The sequence below is a fragment of the Schistosoma haematobium genome, chromosome ZW, assembly GCF_000699445.3.
Source record: "Schistosoma haematobium chromosome ZW, whole genome shotgun sequence".
Classification (NCBI taxonomy): Eukaryota; Metazoa; Platyhelminthes; class Trematoda; order Strigeidida; family Schistosomatidae; genus Schistosoma; species Schistosoma haematobium.
The window spans coordinates 47,922,219-47,938,035 of NC_067195.1; the positions used below are offsets into that span (position 1 = coordinate 47,922,219).

Consider the following 15,817-nt stretch of genomic DNA (forward strand, 5'->3'; position numbering starts at 1 on the left):
TGAGGAAATCTGCACAGTTGCCTATTCTTCTCACCATATAATCGAGATGATTATGCAGTTATCGAACCGTAAGTCATACAAGATAATATGAAATGTTAAATGTTCTTTCTTCGGAAGTATTATTAATTGTTTTGAGTGACATTAATAAATCAACATTATTTTGATTATCGAATAAATGATGCGACATCGGACTACCAATGAGCCTTCAATTCTCAATTTCTTAGGGTAACTTACATATTCTTGAGCATATCAATGATTGTCTAATTAATTCACATATAAATAGTATATTCTTTCATAAGACATCAAATTATAATAACCATTTCTGTATATAGTTCAAATAAAAATATGCGTATCAAAAGATTATCTCCAAGCGATAACAATATCGTTTGACTAGATGTAGAAATAAAAAGTCCCACTATGTAGAATATTTACAGCAGGTTAATGTTAAAATTGATCAGTAGTATAGAAATCATGATTTAACAATTGGGTTGCTTGTTGTTTACATGTTTTAGATAGAATTTCACATTCAAGTGTAATGTGACTATGGAGAATAAAAATTATTGGTATTTTTATTTCTCGTTTGATACATCATTTATATTGAGATTGGTGATAAACTGTCAAAACATGGATATCGTCCAACTACACTTAATTTAAAGACTATTAAACCTTAATTAACTCTCGTTTATAATCTGAAGTATTTATATGACCTAACTATAGTTGGCACTTATAATTAACTACGAAATCACTGAAAGGTAACAACTACTATATGTTCTACTCGTTATGCATCCATAAGGTTATCTGTAAATATAATCTCATCTCCAACACTAGATCTTCAGCCACTACAATAACTGAAAAGAATAGTATAATTTCAATGGTCGAGATCATGAGTCAATTGAAATTAGATCACCATGGAAAACCCAGAAGCACTGGGTGGCCGATTCGTCCTAGTGTAGGACGTCTCAGCAGTTCGCATCCATGATCCCGCTTCGCGAGATTCGAACCCAGGATCTATCAACCTAATGCGCGAGTGCTTAACCTCTAGACCACTAAGTTAGCATCCAACGGTGTTAATGTCTAGCTTCAACTAATATACGAAATTGAGCGGCACATCCGCCATTGTCATCAGTGAGTTACCATCTCATAACAGAACCGAGTGAACTCCACTGGTCCTGGCTTCTCACTACAACTGCAGGAAATACCTCTTGAAGCCAGTCACTAGTGAGCATATGTAGATTAATATCAGAGGCGGTTTTTGTGGATATTACATTAATTTCAATAGTTGAGATCATGTGTCAATTGAAGCTAGACCACCATAGAAAACCCAGAAGCACTGGACGGCCGTTTAGTCTTATTGTGGGACTCCTTAGCACTGCACATCCACGACCCCGCCTCGCGAGATTAAAATGGTATAAATTTAAAAATCCCATCAAATAAATACTAATGATTTGTTTGAAAATGAAAGTATTTACAATCATAAAGTAAAACCTTTTTTTTTCATAGAAAATTTTTCACACTTTATGTAAACAGTTTTTCAGCTGTTTTTCTATAATTATGCATTGACATATGATTAATTAATTATTGTATAGAAAAGGGTATAGTGATAATGTTAAAAGTAGTTTCAACCCATCTTCATACTGCTATGTTTGTTGAAAATATTAAGAGTGGAAGTATCAGTTTAAATACTCAGTTTGAAACCACACTTCATGTATAAGCACTAATGATACTGCTACCCAATAAATTAACCTTTTAAGCTTTTGTTTAGTCTTCACTTCACTGTACTGAAACATATTCATATTAACTCCTAACGCCGTCTACTGGTATGAGTTTTAAACAATCAATTGAAATCTATTGGAATAAATTTAATCTACATTATTCTCATTAAAGTTTTATTCTTTTTCTCTTTAAGTTATTAAAGGAAGCAATATAAATTAAAATATTCATAATGATAATTTATATTATCGATCCAAATTCATTCTTGATTTAAGATGAAACTATCAGCGTAGCATTATATTCGTTATAAAACTAAAGAAAAATTCTAGTTATCTACTTAAGTTTGGCATTTTTAAGTGTTAGTTTTAGCAGCTGTATAAAGATCAAATATATATATCACAAAATAACAGCATTCTGTAATTGTTTCCAAGATCTAATTTATTAGTTTATCTCTTGATGAAATATTAGTACGAAATTAACTAAAGTGAACAAACATCAATGTTCAGTGAAGGAATCTCTTTTCAATGAATTTATTACCAAACTGTAAAATTGCATATATATGAAAACTTTTTTAGTAAAGTACTAGTTCGTATTACGTAATCTTGGTTATTCATTGTTCACATTTCCTCATGGAACTAGTACTTTAACAAAAAGACTTTTTTCAGATATAAACTCCGCCTGGAGTCCCTCCGGGAGCTACTGCCGGTTCCAAGCCCGGATAAAGGAGGAGGGTTGGGCATGTGGTTAGCGTCCCCATTCCGTAGAAAACTAACTCGCTAAAAAAAACGCTAACCAGAAAAAAAATTATTCGTAAACGATTGTACAGCTTGATAATAAATTTTTTGGAAAAAGATCACTTCGCTGAACTTTGTGTTTTTAATGTTTAAATGAGAATTGTTTGTCAAACGCTAATATATACATTATTACGTTGATTATGTAGGTATTTAATTACACTGCGTTTTTTTGGAGATTATTGAAATAAAATATTTTAATCAATTATGTCACACTATATCTTACTTCAATGTAAACTTTTAATACAGTTGGTTGTAAGTAGCGGATGATGGGAAACTACGAAATATAATCAATTCATATTATTCCGCATTCCTGTTTAATCTGGCTTTATTTAAATTCATAAACGGAATTAATTGCATCAATTTAGATATATTTGAATTTTTTTTCTTGAGTTTGCATCGACTAAAATGATAAAGTTCAATTATAAATCGACCATTAATTCTACTTCTTTACCGTTTGCTGAAACAGACACCAAGAGTCCTAATTTCTTCAAAACTCTGTTGTTTTTTTAGACTTAGTTTTCACCATTTTACATATATATCTATCCAAATACAAGGGATATTTCTTACTATCAGTGATTATTTATCACGCTAATGTTATACTTCCATCACATAATTTAACGATTATGTCCCTACTTAAAAGTATATTAGTTAGTTTGTGTAAACTATGCTGACATTCCTTCGGTAAGTGAACATAAGTTTTCAGTGCCAATTATTATTTGAATAGATAAAGTAGCCCTATTTTGTCAGTTTAAATGATAGTTACTTATTTTGTCCTCAGATAAAAATGAAGATTAACGTGAAACGCCACGAACTCGAACAATGATCTAATTTCTAGATGGTTATTAGCCTGAGTTACAATGAGCTTGTATAGAAATGTAGTGCTCAGTACCATATTAAGCCCACATGGGTTATTCTAGCTTCCACAGAAATCAATTTATTCATTCCTCTTCAGTCACATTTTGACCTTGTTAATTATTAGCTTATCAATGTTGACTATTTTTGTGTGAGCGTATATGTGTACATTGCTTATCCTACTCATCACATATTTGTAGCTTATTTCTGTTTAACCATAAATATCGATTCAAGCTTGTTTATATCGAAATGGCTCACTCGTCTTCTTCACTGAGTGTCATTTCATTTCGTTTTGTTCTCTTCTCTTCACTCTATTTGCTTTGTTTATTTAATTGTCTGTCTAGATCAATGATTGTACAAAATATACGTATTCAAAACATCCATTCTCGTATTTCACTTATTTATTTCTGTTATTCACTATTCGTTAAGTGTATATTTTGATAACAATCATTCTTACGATTCAAATGGAGTCAGATATAGGGCCACTAATGTGATAAACCTGTCGATAATATCATCATATCATTACAGAAACATCAAGTTCTTAAAATTACACAATGAAACAAAAGATTCAATGGATTAAATAATCAACAATTCATAACAGTTACTTTATACATATAAGTTATACATAAATGTATTTTAATTAATTAGCTGATACTTTTGTTTTTACTACAAATTATTTTGATGAAAGAGTAAGAAAGCCAAGGTAACATCTATTCTCGTTCTAATGAGAATTCTTTCACATAAAATTAACGATCAAATAGTTCATTAAAAGATCATAAATAATTCTTTTTTAATTTTATTTCCTAATTTGATTAAAATTTTATTATTCAAACATAAAATCATTCATCATTTGAAACATTTAAATTGTTCACTAAATCAGTTCATGATTATAATGAATGGAAAAGTTAAAATTCATATAATCATTAATTATCAGTAAATTTCATTTACATTGATTGAGATCATCCATCGCGGTGTGCGGGTTCGTGGATGCGCACGGGCCGTCCAGTGCTTCCAGGTTTTACATGGTGGTCTAGCTTCAATTGACTCATGATTTCAATCAGTGAAATTTATAAAATCTCCACAAAAAACCCTTTCTGACAAAATTTTATTTTCTCACCATGTTGGAATAAGTAAAGTAAATTCGATGTTTTGAAGATGTAACAGTATATTCTTAGTAATTATTATAGTTGATATTGGTTAGTAATCCCATTTATGAAGTATATTTTATTCTAGATGTGTTATATTGAATGTTATCTGTTTAAGTATCACAGATGGTATATACTACCTCTACCTTTGTAACATTGATGTCAGTTTGTTGATTTATCACAACCATTTTCTGTAAGATATGGTTATGTTGTATATAAAACCTGAGATAGCTGGTTTATAAAGCTGAACTATTCCACATATTTTAGAAAGAAAAAATATATCGTAAACTTATCCGCTGATGATTAGTGAAGTTTATTAGTAGAGAGATTTGTATGGTGTAAAGAAAGATTGCCAGTTGTTCAACCCTTGCTAAAAGAATGTCTTCGGTTGTCTGAGCCAACTACCCCTATAGGATATGAAACTCACGACGTTCATTTTTCTTAGTGTGGATGATACTTGTAAATCACTGAGGGGATTCCACACTTTATCCTATATGAAATCGTTGTTGGCACAACTTAAGAGTCCCAAACTAGGTTGAACCGAATTTTTAATAATCCCTGGTCCTCAAGCAGATTTCAGCTTGTGATGAAAAATTCTAACTGTTAATGGCTACGAAACTGAACAATTAAATGATCAGACACTATATATTTCAATGTATCATGAGGGATACAATTAGAAAAAGACTATCTACAAAATACTCTATGATGTTTCACAGAAAAGACAACACAAATTTAAGAGTAGTTTTGATCAGCTTATAAAAATAAAACAGTTTCATAGTTTTAGAATGTGAAAATATCAACATAAAACAGTATTATTGTTTTCAATAGTTCTCAAAACGAAATCGCGAAAATGTTTCATTTAACTGACATCTATCCTTTCACTAAAAATATTCTCAACCAAATTTTCAGTAACAGTACCAAAATCAATTTCACTTTATATTTCTTGCTTAGTCTAATTCACAAATTTGTTATCATAAAAATAAATTTATTTTAGATAGCATTAATTAACCATTTTGGAGAAGAAATTTCAAAATAATATTTTAGTGACATATCCACCATTGTCATCAGTGAGTTACTATCTCATAACAGAACCGAGTGAACTTCACTGGTCCTGGCTTCTCACTACAACTGCAGGAAATACCTCTTGAAGCCAGTCACTAGTGAGCATATGTAGATTAATATCAGAGGCGGTTTTTGTGGATATTATATTAATTTCAATAGTGGTCTAGTGGTTAAGCGCTCGCGTGCGAGATTGATAGGTCCTGAGTTTGAATATCGCGAGACGGGGTCGTGGGTGTGCACTGCTGAGGATTCCCACTATAGGACAAAACGGCAATCCAATGTTTTCATGTTTTCCATGATCGTTTAGCTTCAATTGACTCATGATCTCAACTATTGAAATTACTACAATATCCACAAAAACCCCTTCTGATAATATTTTAGTATGTTTCACGTATTTTTCTACACTTACTCAAATATGTAATTAGTAATACAGAACAAACACATTTCACTTTATACATAGGATGTACAAAATGTACATATGCCAACAAGAGACTAACCAATTGCAGTTCTAAATAACAATGGGAAGACATATGTAAAACAACACCAAGTGAATTTATACACTAAGTGGTTTATAGATTAAATAGTAATCATTTCATTTATATATCTACCATAATGAAATAAACGAAAAAAAATGTTGAGTAGTAGATTAAATGGAGGCTGGAAATTTAAGCATTCGTAGGCTTTATAAGCAATCGACGAGGAAAATACATTATATGTTTTACTAATTTGAGTACTATTAAATCCCGTTGACCGTTATAATGAAGTTCGATGGGGTAAATTAATCTACAGGACAAAATTAGTATATATCAAAATCTAAGTGTTATAGAGAAAAGTAGAGTACACGATGAAATGGTTTTCGTAATAATTGTCAAATGAGAGCCTAAAGGCAGTGTATTTCACCGACCAATAAGACGTAGCGAATCCCCGAACATATACATCACCCCAAATAGGACAGAACTCGATGATTTCAAATTTTACAATGAGTTAGCTAATTTTAATCCCCACCCCCCGTCTTATACCATCGAACGACAATCTCACCACATTATTATTGAACTCTGGTTGTAAATATGAACAATATGACTGATAGATAACATGATCAAAAAAGAGATACAATAGTCCTAGATTTGACCTATAGTATGTCTGCTGGTACAAATGACCAAGGAGTTCTGAATAAGAACAAGACATCTGTTCAATTTTTCATAGTTAACGAAGATTCCCAAGTAGATATCTATAGCTAAAATTATTTTCCAACTTAACTTAAATACTGCAAATTCTTTATTCATAAAATGTATATCTATCATTTTATTGTAAACCACTTTCAAATATATCTTCAGTTATCATAGCCAAATGAACAAAATTCATCACAGTTTACATTTGAATAAACTAGTATTGATTAATATTACAGTGATATAACCATAACTCTAAAACATATCTTTTGAATAAGGATTACAGTAGATTAAGCTTAAATTATGGACAGTTATTCATTATTCAATCCAACATATATAGATGGACACACACACACACACACACAAATATAATTGACAGGGTTATCATTTTGTAAAGAACAACTGAAAAAGATGTAATGAACAATGAAAAAGTTCTGATAATAATGAAAATCAATTATCATTAACCTTTATTTGATTTTTATTTATTTATTACAACATAGCTACAGGAATCCTTTCACATTATTAGTCAACAATATAAAACAAATCTTAATTTAATTGTTTAAATTAATAACAGACTATGTAATAATAGTAATAGTAATCAACAGTTGTTACTGGTAATCGAAATATTACCGAAATAATAAAAATCATAAATAAATTTAAAAAATCACTAATATCTTGTTTATAATTAATGTATAACACATTTATTGGAGTTCATTCATAGGTAATCTAAATTGAAATCAGACATATTTAATTTTAAAACAATTAGTTCCTTTGATAAATTTCGATAATGCAATGAGAAGACGTAGTTTATCAGAACTATGTGATATATTTGCGCAATACATTTCGAACAATCTGATCACACATATACTTGTTAAGAACATTTATACCCTGGTAGTACTGATTTACTATCCAGAGTGGTAATCACATTTGTTTTTGTGTACTTTAATATTTTTCCTTGGTTATGACTTACCCTTAACCTGTCTAGTTGACCTGTTAATTTTTCATATATAAATGTTCTTAACAAGTATATGTGTTATCAGATTGTTCGAAATGTATTGCGCAGATATTTAGTTTTATTAAACTGTTTGGTGGTTAATTGCTCGCGCGCGAAGCCAGTAGGTCCTGGGTTCGAGCCCCGCGTGGTGCGGGATCGTGGATGCGCACTGCTGAGGAGTCCCGTACTAGGACGAAACGGCCGTCCAGTGCTTCCAGGTTTTCAATGGTGGTCTAGCTTCAACTGACTCATGATTTCAATCTGTGAAATTTCTAAAATCTCCACAAAACCCATTCTGTTTAATCATACTTTTGACTTCTTTCATTAAAAAAAGTTTGATATTAACATAAAAAGGATTCTTTTCAAAAAGCTACAAAATTGGATATGGTTTACATCGATACAATACAATTGGCTCATGAAAACTCGTGTTCACAGTGCACAGAATTGTTTTACAAACTTGTTACTACTCACCTATATACATATACAGTCTTAAAACTAGACAACAGATACATAAACAGAAACTGTACAGTGAAAATATGCTAAAAATTCAAAAAAGGAAGGCAATTCCATGAAGAAGATTTTCTTTAGAACGATTTCATTCACTTAAGCTGTACAATCGTATTTATAGTCCATTTTATTTGCTAAAAAATGTTCTATAGTGAGATAGAAAGGTGCTAATTAATTTTTTAAGAATACTGTAAGATGTATAATTCTACCGATTTTGAAAGTAAATTTCATCGAAAACTGACATCAGCTTTAGAACTCTTGAAAATTAAGGGTCATTCAACATCATTCATGTTTCTAAACATTTATGAACATATGCATGATCATTCATTATGTATAACCTAAGAATTCTGGGCCTTTCTAAGAACATAATTCAGTTAATAAATTAGAATTCAGTGGATCATACTCTCAACTTCAATCCATTTATTATATATGTGAATTATATTCTCTGTCAGGCTTAAGTCAATAACTTGGTAGTTTCTTACTTAATGTCAGTTTAAAATGAAAGTCACTTTCAAAAACAGTCCGGACTAACCCATTTAGTTTATTTTTTAATAGTTAATTATGATTTACGGTTACGATCATATCTGAGACTATAACTGAGAGGTAGTTTCATGACTCATTTGTTACGTTTTGTCTTAACCCATACAAAACACTTCTCATCTTCAATATTAAGCGAAAAGTACTAACTCCAATATTCGATATACTCTATTTTTAGTTCATCTCAGATTATGGTCTGCTAGCCCAACTATGTAAATTCTAAAACTGTTCTTTGGAAGTAATGAATGCTCTCACTTTATGTTTACCAAATGAATTACGGTTAGAAAAACTAGTATAAATTAACTGCTGTATTTTTCTGAAGGAAGTTTATATTTAATTTATATAAATTAATTAAATGATCGGTCAGTCGTATGCCCTCATTTCAAAGACCACAAGAACATATTACCACAATTACTAATTATTTCAATAAACCACTGAAGTGCTGAAAAGGGACACAAATGATTATTTCGATATCAAATACTTATGTGACATAGTTCTAACTATTAGAGTAAACGTTTGTTTACCATTTCATAATAAGCCATGAATATACATAACATTTGAGATGAAATGTTTTAGTTGAAGTTAATTACAAAATTAGATATTTTGCCTACCTTTCTTTAGCTTGTTTCGTTCATTGCATAAAATTTCCCACACAAAAGGTTTAATGTCAGAATAACTTTTGTTTATTAAATAAATACACTTCCTAGAATACTCCTGATAAATTACGTGTATTCAAGAGACAATAATTATAAATAGAAATTCTTCATAATAGCGAAGAATTCTATATACTTTCAAAGATAATAAGTTTCATTCTACTTATAAATATGTTTAGGTAGTAAATCTTAATAAGAGTAAAACCATAATGAATGAACTCATTGGATTACTTCCTTTTCATTTAACTCAATACCAATACACTACAACTCCGTGTAAAGCTACTTTTCTTTATAATCATATTGTGATCTCAACCGCCAAAATTTGGTCAACAATGAAACAATAAACAAAATGACATATGTCAGACTTCAATATATTTGAATACCGTATATTTGAATGATTCTATAGTAAAACTTAACTGTTTATCAGGTAGTCAGAGCATTTGTTTATCTGACATGACCAACTAACCCAACAACAAATCATTTTTAATTTACATAGAAAGAACTGAATTTGCAGAAAGTGTATTTCGATATAACTACTTTTCATACAATCTTCAACCTAACTAATTCAGATGTAATTTGAAAGACAAAAATGTTTATTTGAAAAATTTCCAGCCACACTGAAAACGGTAATATTGAATATTAAAACAAATGCCCAGATACGGACGAGAGTGGGGAGTCAGCTCTCCCTCACAAAATGCTCTCACTTGATCACACGTATACAACCACTGCCAGGGAAGTCCTACTCACTGCTTTCTCGCACAGGGGGTGTTGTTTACGAAACTGAGAGGACAAAAAGTGAATATCTGGCGCTTTAACCGGGTTGGTGGATATTGAAGATCCACCTTGGGAAACCTGATTCCAAACCAATGGTGCACACAGTATCCCAGCCCTCACACAAATCGAATGTTTTATGTGGTGCATGTCTATTTGGTACCTCCTTGTACCAATGTTTATGTGTTTAAATAAATAAATAAAATAAAACAAGAAATTGCAACTTTTTGAATCGATTTTTATAAACACAATAGATTATTATGACAAATTAAAATATGTAAGAAATTTGTAGCAAGATTCTTTAATAGAGGTTTGTAGAAATAATTAGAAACATAATTTATAGTTGGATTTTACTACAGTTCATCTCAGAATTTCTTTGATATAAATTATATACTATACGTATATTGGTCCGATTTTATTGGTAATTATTGGAAGTATACTACACTTGTTAACAGTTCTTGTATTCTTCATAGACCCTCTGGTTACCAAGTGAATGTTTCTTAATTTTATTAAAATTATCTACAGCAATGTTCGTGCTTTTTGTTATTACTTAATAACCGATAGTATTAGATATCATATTCGGAGGATAATTGAGTAAGGGTTGTAGGGAGAATAAACTTTGCAGGATTTCCAACATTTCACAAAATGTTTACTAAACACGCAGACAAATTAGCCATTGTTAATTGTGTAATGGTAATTTTACTAATTAATATCCAGTCAACTATAAGCTTATAAATGCCAGCCTTTGTTGTATACTAATCATTATGACAAAAAGATTTTAGAACATATAATTAACCATCTATGTTCTTGCTCAAATTTATTAACTATCCGCAAACAATGCTACAAAGTTAAGGGTACCTTCTAGAAATCTCTAGAAAGTAAAACTTTTAGTTGGTCATATAACCCTTTACTGTGCATACAAACTGTAATCGCTATAAGAAGTACTTTAAGATACGAATTTATTCATTTTAATCCTGTCATAACAATTATTCAATTGACCTATCCGTACTTCACGTTAGTTGCTATAAGGCATTAAAATTGGATTTTATTTTGATAAATATATGAGTACTATTTTAGTTAAAGAAAATAATTGGAAGTGACTACCTGCCAATGCGAAACACATACATGATGACTAAAATATCATGACCAGGTTTCATTATATCTGATTACAGGACCGAAGAGTTGTAAAAAATTTACACTTTAAAGCACAACCAAAGCTCGGAAGGTTCCAAGTTATTATTGTAATGCTTTTATTTATCATCTATTACTTACCAAACCTATTTGACAAAAAGGAACTTAAACACAAATCTGTATGACTTCGTGCTTCATTGCACATGTTACAATTAAATTGTTTGCAGTGTCGGTTGCTATGTTTAGCCCACATAACTTATTCTAACTTCCAGACAGACCAATATATTCATTCTTCTTGAGTCACGTTTTGATCTTGTTAATTATTCGCTTATCAACCTTGACTGTTTTTATGTGAGCGTATATGTGCACTTCTTATCCTATTCATCACATATCTGTAACTTGTTTTTATCTGGCTAAATATCGATTCATGTTTGATTAAATCGAGTTGGATCACACGCCTTCTCCATTGCGCGTCATTTCACTTTGCTCTATCTTCTTCGCTTCATTCGCTGCGATTCTCTGATTGTCTGTTCCGATCAACGAGTGCACAAAATATACATATTCAAAAATCCATTCTCGTATTTGACTTATTTAATTCCGTTATTCACTAACACAACTTAAGTAGATGAAAATATGACGGTAGCCAGGATGCATATTTCGACAGTAATCATTCAGTAACGATCATTCGTCAGATCTAAATAGAGTCAGATATTCCAGAGCCACTAAATGTTTATCACAAAATCGATATTTTGTTGAAGTAGATCAAGTAAATAAGTCAATAATTAATCAGATATCAAAATTATATCATAGCCCATCCTGCGCTCAGTATTTACTTGGATGAAGAAACACAACAGTCTGAATAGCACGTGACTTTTAATTACAAATTTTTCAAAAACAATAATCCGAAAAATAGTTGATGTTGAGAAATATTTCGACATTGATTATGTTCCATCCAACTACGAATGTTATCAAACCAATATTATTTATTTCAAAAAGAACCTTATACTTAGGTATTACCCCAAATGTATAAATCAATTAGTTCACAACAAGTCAAATCATTTTGTTGAAATAATATTATCAAGAAAATATTGAAATAGATATGGAAATATAGAAATAACAATAAACTTGAGTTGTTAGGTTGCGAATCAAAGTTCTTAGCGTTTCGAGTTCGATCTCATGTGCAAGTTGTAAATATACTCTGTTAATAAATATTAAGTTTGGACAAAATTATTAAAAACTCTTCTTTTGTTTTTCAACGTTTCTCCAACTGACGCTAATTCGTAATGGAAACTGTCATATAAATCTATTTCATTAATTTGAATTTCATGAATGAGTATTCATTTAAATTTGACTTTATTTTGACTTTTGAAAATAATTTAGAAAAAGAATTTTACCTTAGTATACTAATAGATTTTAACGCATACAAAATTTTCAATAGTACATAATACTTTTAGTTTTTAGGCAAATTCATGTCTAAGTGCACATCTGTTGTTATCTGAAAATCTAGCTTGTACATTTGCTGAAATAGATTTACTTCTTGTTGTATACAAGTATTTTAGTTTACTTAAATGATCCATAGGCTCATTTATATTGTTTATGCATGTGGGAATAATATACCATAAATACCTATAGTTATAATCAATAAAATGAACATTTCAGTTACAATGTGGATTAAATACATCAATATATAATGTAATATTTCACCTTTTTTTTTAATGTCTACTTTCAGCTACATAATAATGTTTAACAATGTTCCAAACATTCAATTAAATCCATTGTCCAAACAAGCAAGAAGGATTATCTATAAATTCTGAATTTTATACATATTTTGCTTCTTACAAGTTTCATTAAAATATTTCTCAGTTAGTCAGATGTCTATATGTATATAGTTCAAAACTATATCTGATAAGATATATTAGTAGTTGTATTGTTTTTCTTGACTAGAAACCTGTAAAACTATGTCTAACTGTCAAACTTCAGTGATTCTTCGATTACCTAGAAAGTTTTATGTGCCTTAATAGGAAACGATCACATACACCCTGGTGAATTTAAAAACCTATTGTATGTACAATGTTTTCCTGTGATTTATGAATTTATCAAAGTTTGTAGTAGAGTTTTCATGTTAAAACTAAGGTGAATTCCATGCGCAAAAAACCTCTTCATATGAATTCAAATCATATTGCCTCTGGATCCGAAACAGGAGAGTAGATGGTTCTACAAATGACCCTACACTAGCTACTATGTTGGGGGCATATCCCCTTTTGAATAAGTAGAGAGAAGAATGAATCATGGGACACGACAGACATCTACTTGGCTAGATATAGGACAAAGCAGCTCTTTTTATCTTTTATAACACTACTAACATTTATTTGCTTGAAAAGTAACCACGAATAAACGAAAAACGGACTACTTATTTACTTACCAGGACTGATTATTGTCAAAATGAGCAAACGTATAGATTTTTACATTTGTACAAAGTCACTTCTATTTATGATGGTAAAACAGGTTCGCCCTAATCAATTCCAAGTTGGCCTAGGTATTTTAGAAAAATATACTAATCTGAGTTATCCCCTAAGGGATTGATATTTAAACTTCGAGTTAAAGTCTTAATCTTGGTTTGGGAATATAGTATAAATTGACTGTGGGAATAACTTATTAAGGTGTATAGCAAATGGTCTATTTTTACGTTATCGATATCGTAACTACATTTCGCAGCCAATGGCGGTAGTAAAAGCTTTTCCGTACTTACTTATGCATGTTACCCCTCATGGAGGAACATAGGCCGCTCAATATCATTCCCCATCCAACTCTGTCCTGGGCAAATCCATTTCGATAGAATAAAATAATTTCGGTGATATCAGTAGGAAGCGTAAATACTTTTTGACACCAACATAACTTAATTCCTAAAGCTACAAAAGTTTAAGATTTTATGTAAATACACTAGAAATATCAATAATACACTTTTGACAGAGACGCTTCTTGGTAAGGAAATTTGTCAACTGTACAAAACGGATCAATTAAAATACAACCAAATAGACACATACTAAATAACAACTCAAATAGAGAATTTACGTCAAAGCAACCAGTGCCATTACATCAAAAGCTTTTTCTGCTCCAGTTGATCTCAATGAATTGATTATTAAACGGTTTATGAATACAATAAAAGGGCAAGGTCTTATGTACGATGTGAACGACTTATAAAATATAAAAAATATAAGTTGATGAAGAATATAATATTGGTTCGTCAAATCTGCTTGGAAATGAGAATGCATATGCAAGCGGAGTAGAATAACTTGACTGATAGGTGAGAGGTAGACAACAGTTATGCATATCGTTAGCTAAGACAAGCATTACGAATTCTTTTCTTCACAGCATAGAATCACATAACTGTTGCTAAAATATCATTTTCTTAAAGAGGAATTCAACCCTACTACACACAAATACCAAACTAATAGTAGGTAGAGAATAAATCATTATTTATAGATAGTTATACCACAAGTGGTTAGCATGAGTTATGAACTCGATAAGGATTACTGTATCCCATTTAATTTAAATTACTACTACAATTGTAAAATCGAATTAGTAGTTATTAACAGTTAAACCATAAATAAGAATGACAGTTACTGATAAAGATACACTTTTGATCCATGAGAAAAAGAATCTATAAACATAAAACTACCTTGTAATCCTTCTTCTAACCTTTTTATTTTATCCATTTTATCTCCTTTTTCTATCTTCAATTTTAGAAAAGGTAGTTTTATCAATTTTGTGAATGAAACAGTTTATTGATCTGTAGTTTTCTTTAAAAAAAGGTTTTATTGTTAGGACTTAATAAATTAAACAAACATTATTATCAGCAACTGTTTATCAAATATTTATCTTACTATTTATCTATCACACATTATTAGGAACAAGGATTTAACGCATATATATGTTGTTTATATTTAAAGGGGTTTTATTATTTTCACATAATATACATTATATATATATATATATATATATATACATAATAAAGATTTAAGCTGAGTCATGAACTAAACTAGTAGAAAAAATTGCTGATAGTTGATCACCTTTCATCTATTAGTAAATTACATGCTATATTATAAGGACGATAGAATTTCAAATATACCATAGTTAGCTATGCCTGGTTTAATCATGAAATATAGTTGGACTATCTGCTACTTACTATACCAATCTTAAATGTACAGTTTTCTTTTCCCTTAATAATTCCCCACTCTTTGAGTTTTCGGTATCTTTGCAGTGCTTGAAGATTGGTTCATCTAAGGTTTAATATTTAATTTTTGGTTATATAAAGATATTATAGACTTATTCATAAACAATGGTTAAGTCGATAATTCCAATGAATCCTCCAACAACTTTTAATTAATATCAGAAGGGGTTTTGTGGATATTATAGTAATTTCAATGGTTGAGATCATGAATCAATTGAAGCTAGACCACCATGGAAGAAGCGGAAGCACTAAACGTCCGTTTCG

General features: G+C 30.4%; 1 protein-coding gene across 1 annotated transcript in view; it reads right to left on the reverse strand.

The window, feature by feature from the left end:
- Window positions 1-15,817, reverse strand: part of MS3_00003733 (uncharacterized protein) — a 76,967-nt gene that overhangs the window by 60,314 nt on the left and 836 nt on the right. The gene's annotated exons all lie outside the window — the stretch shown is intronic.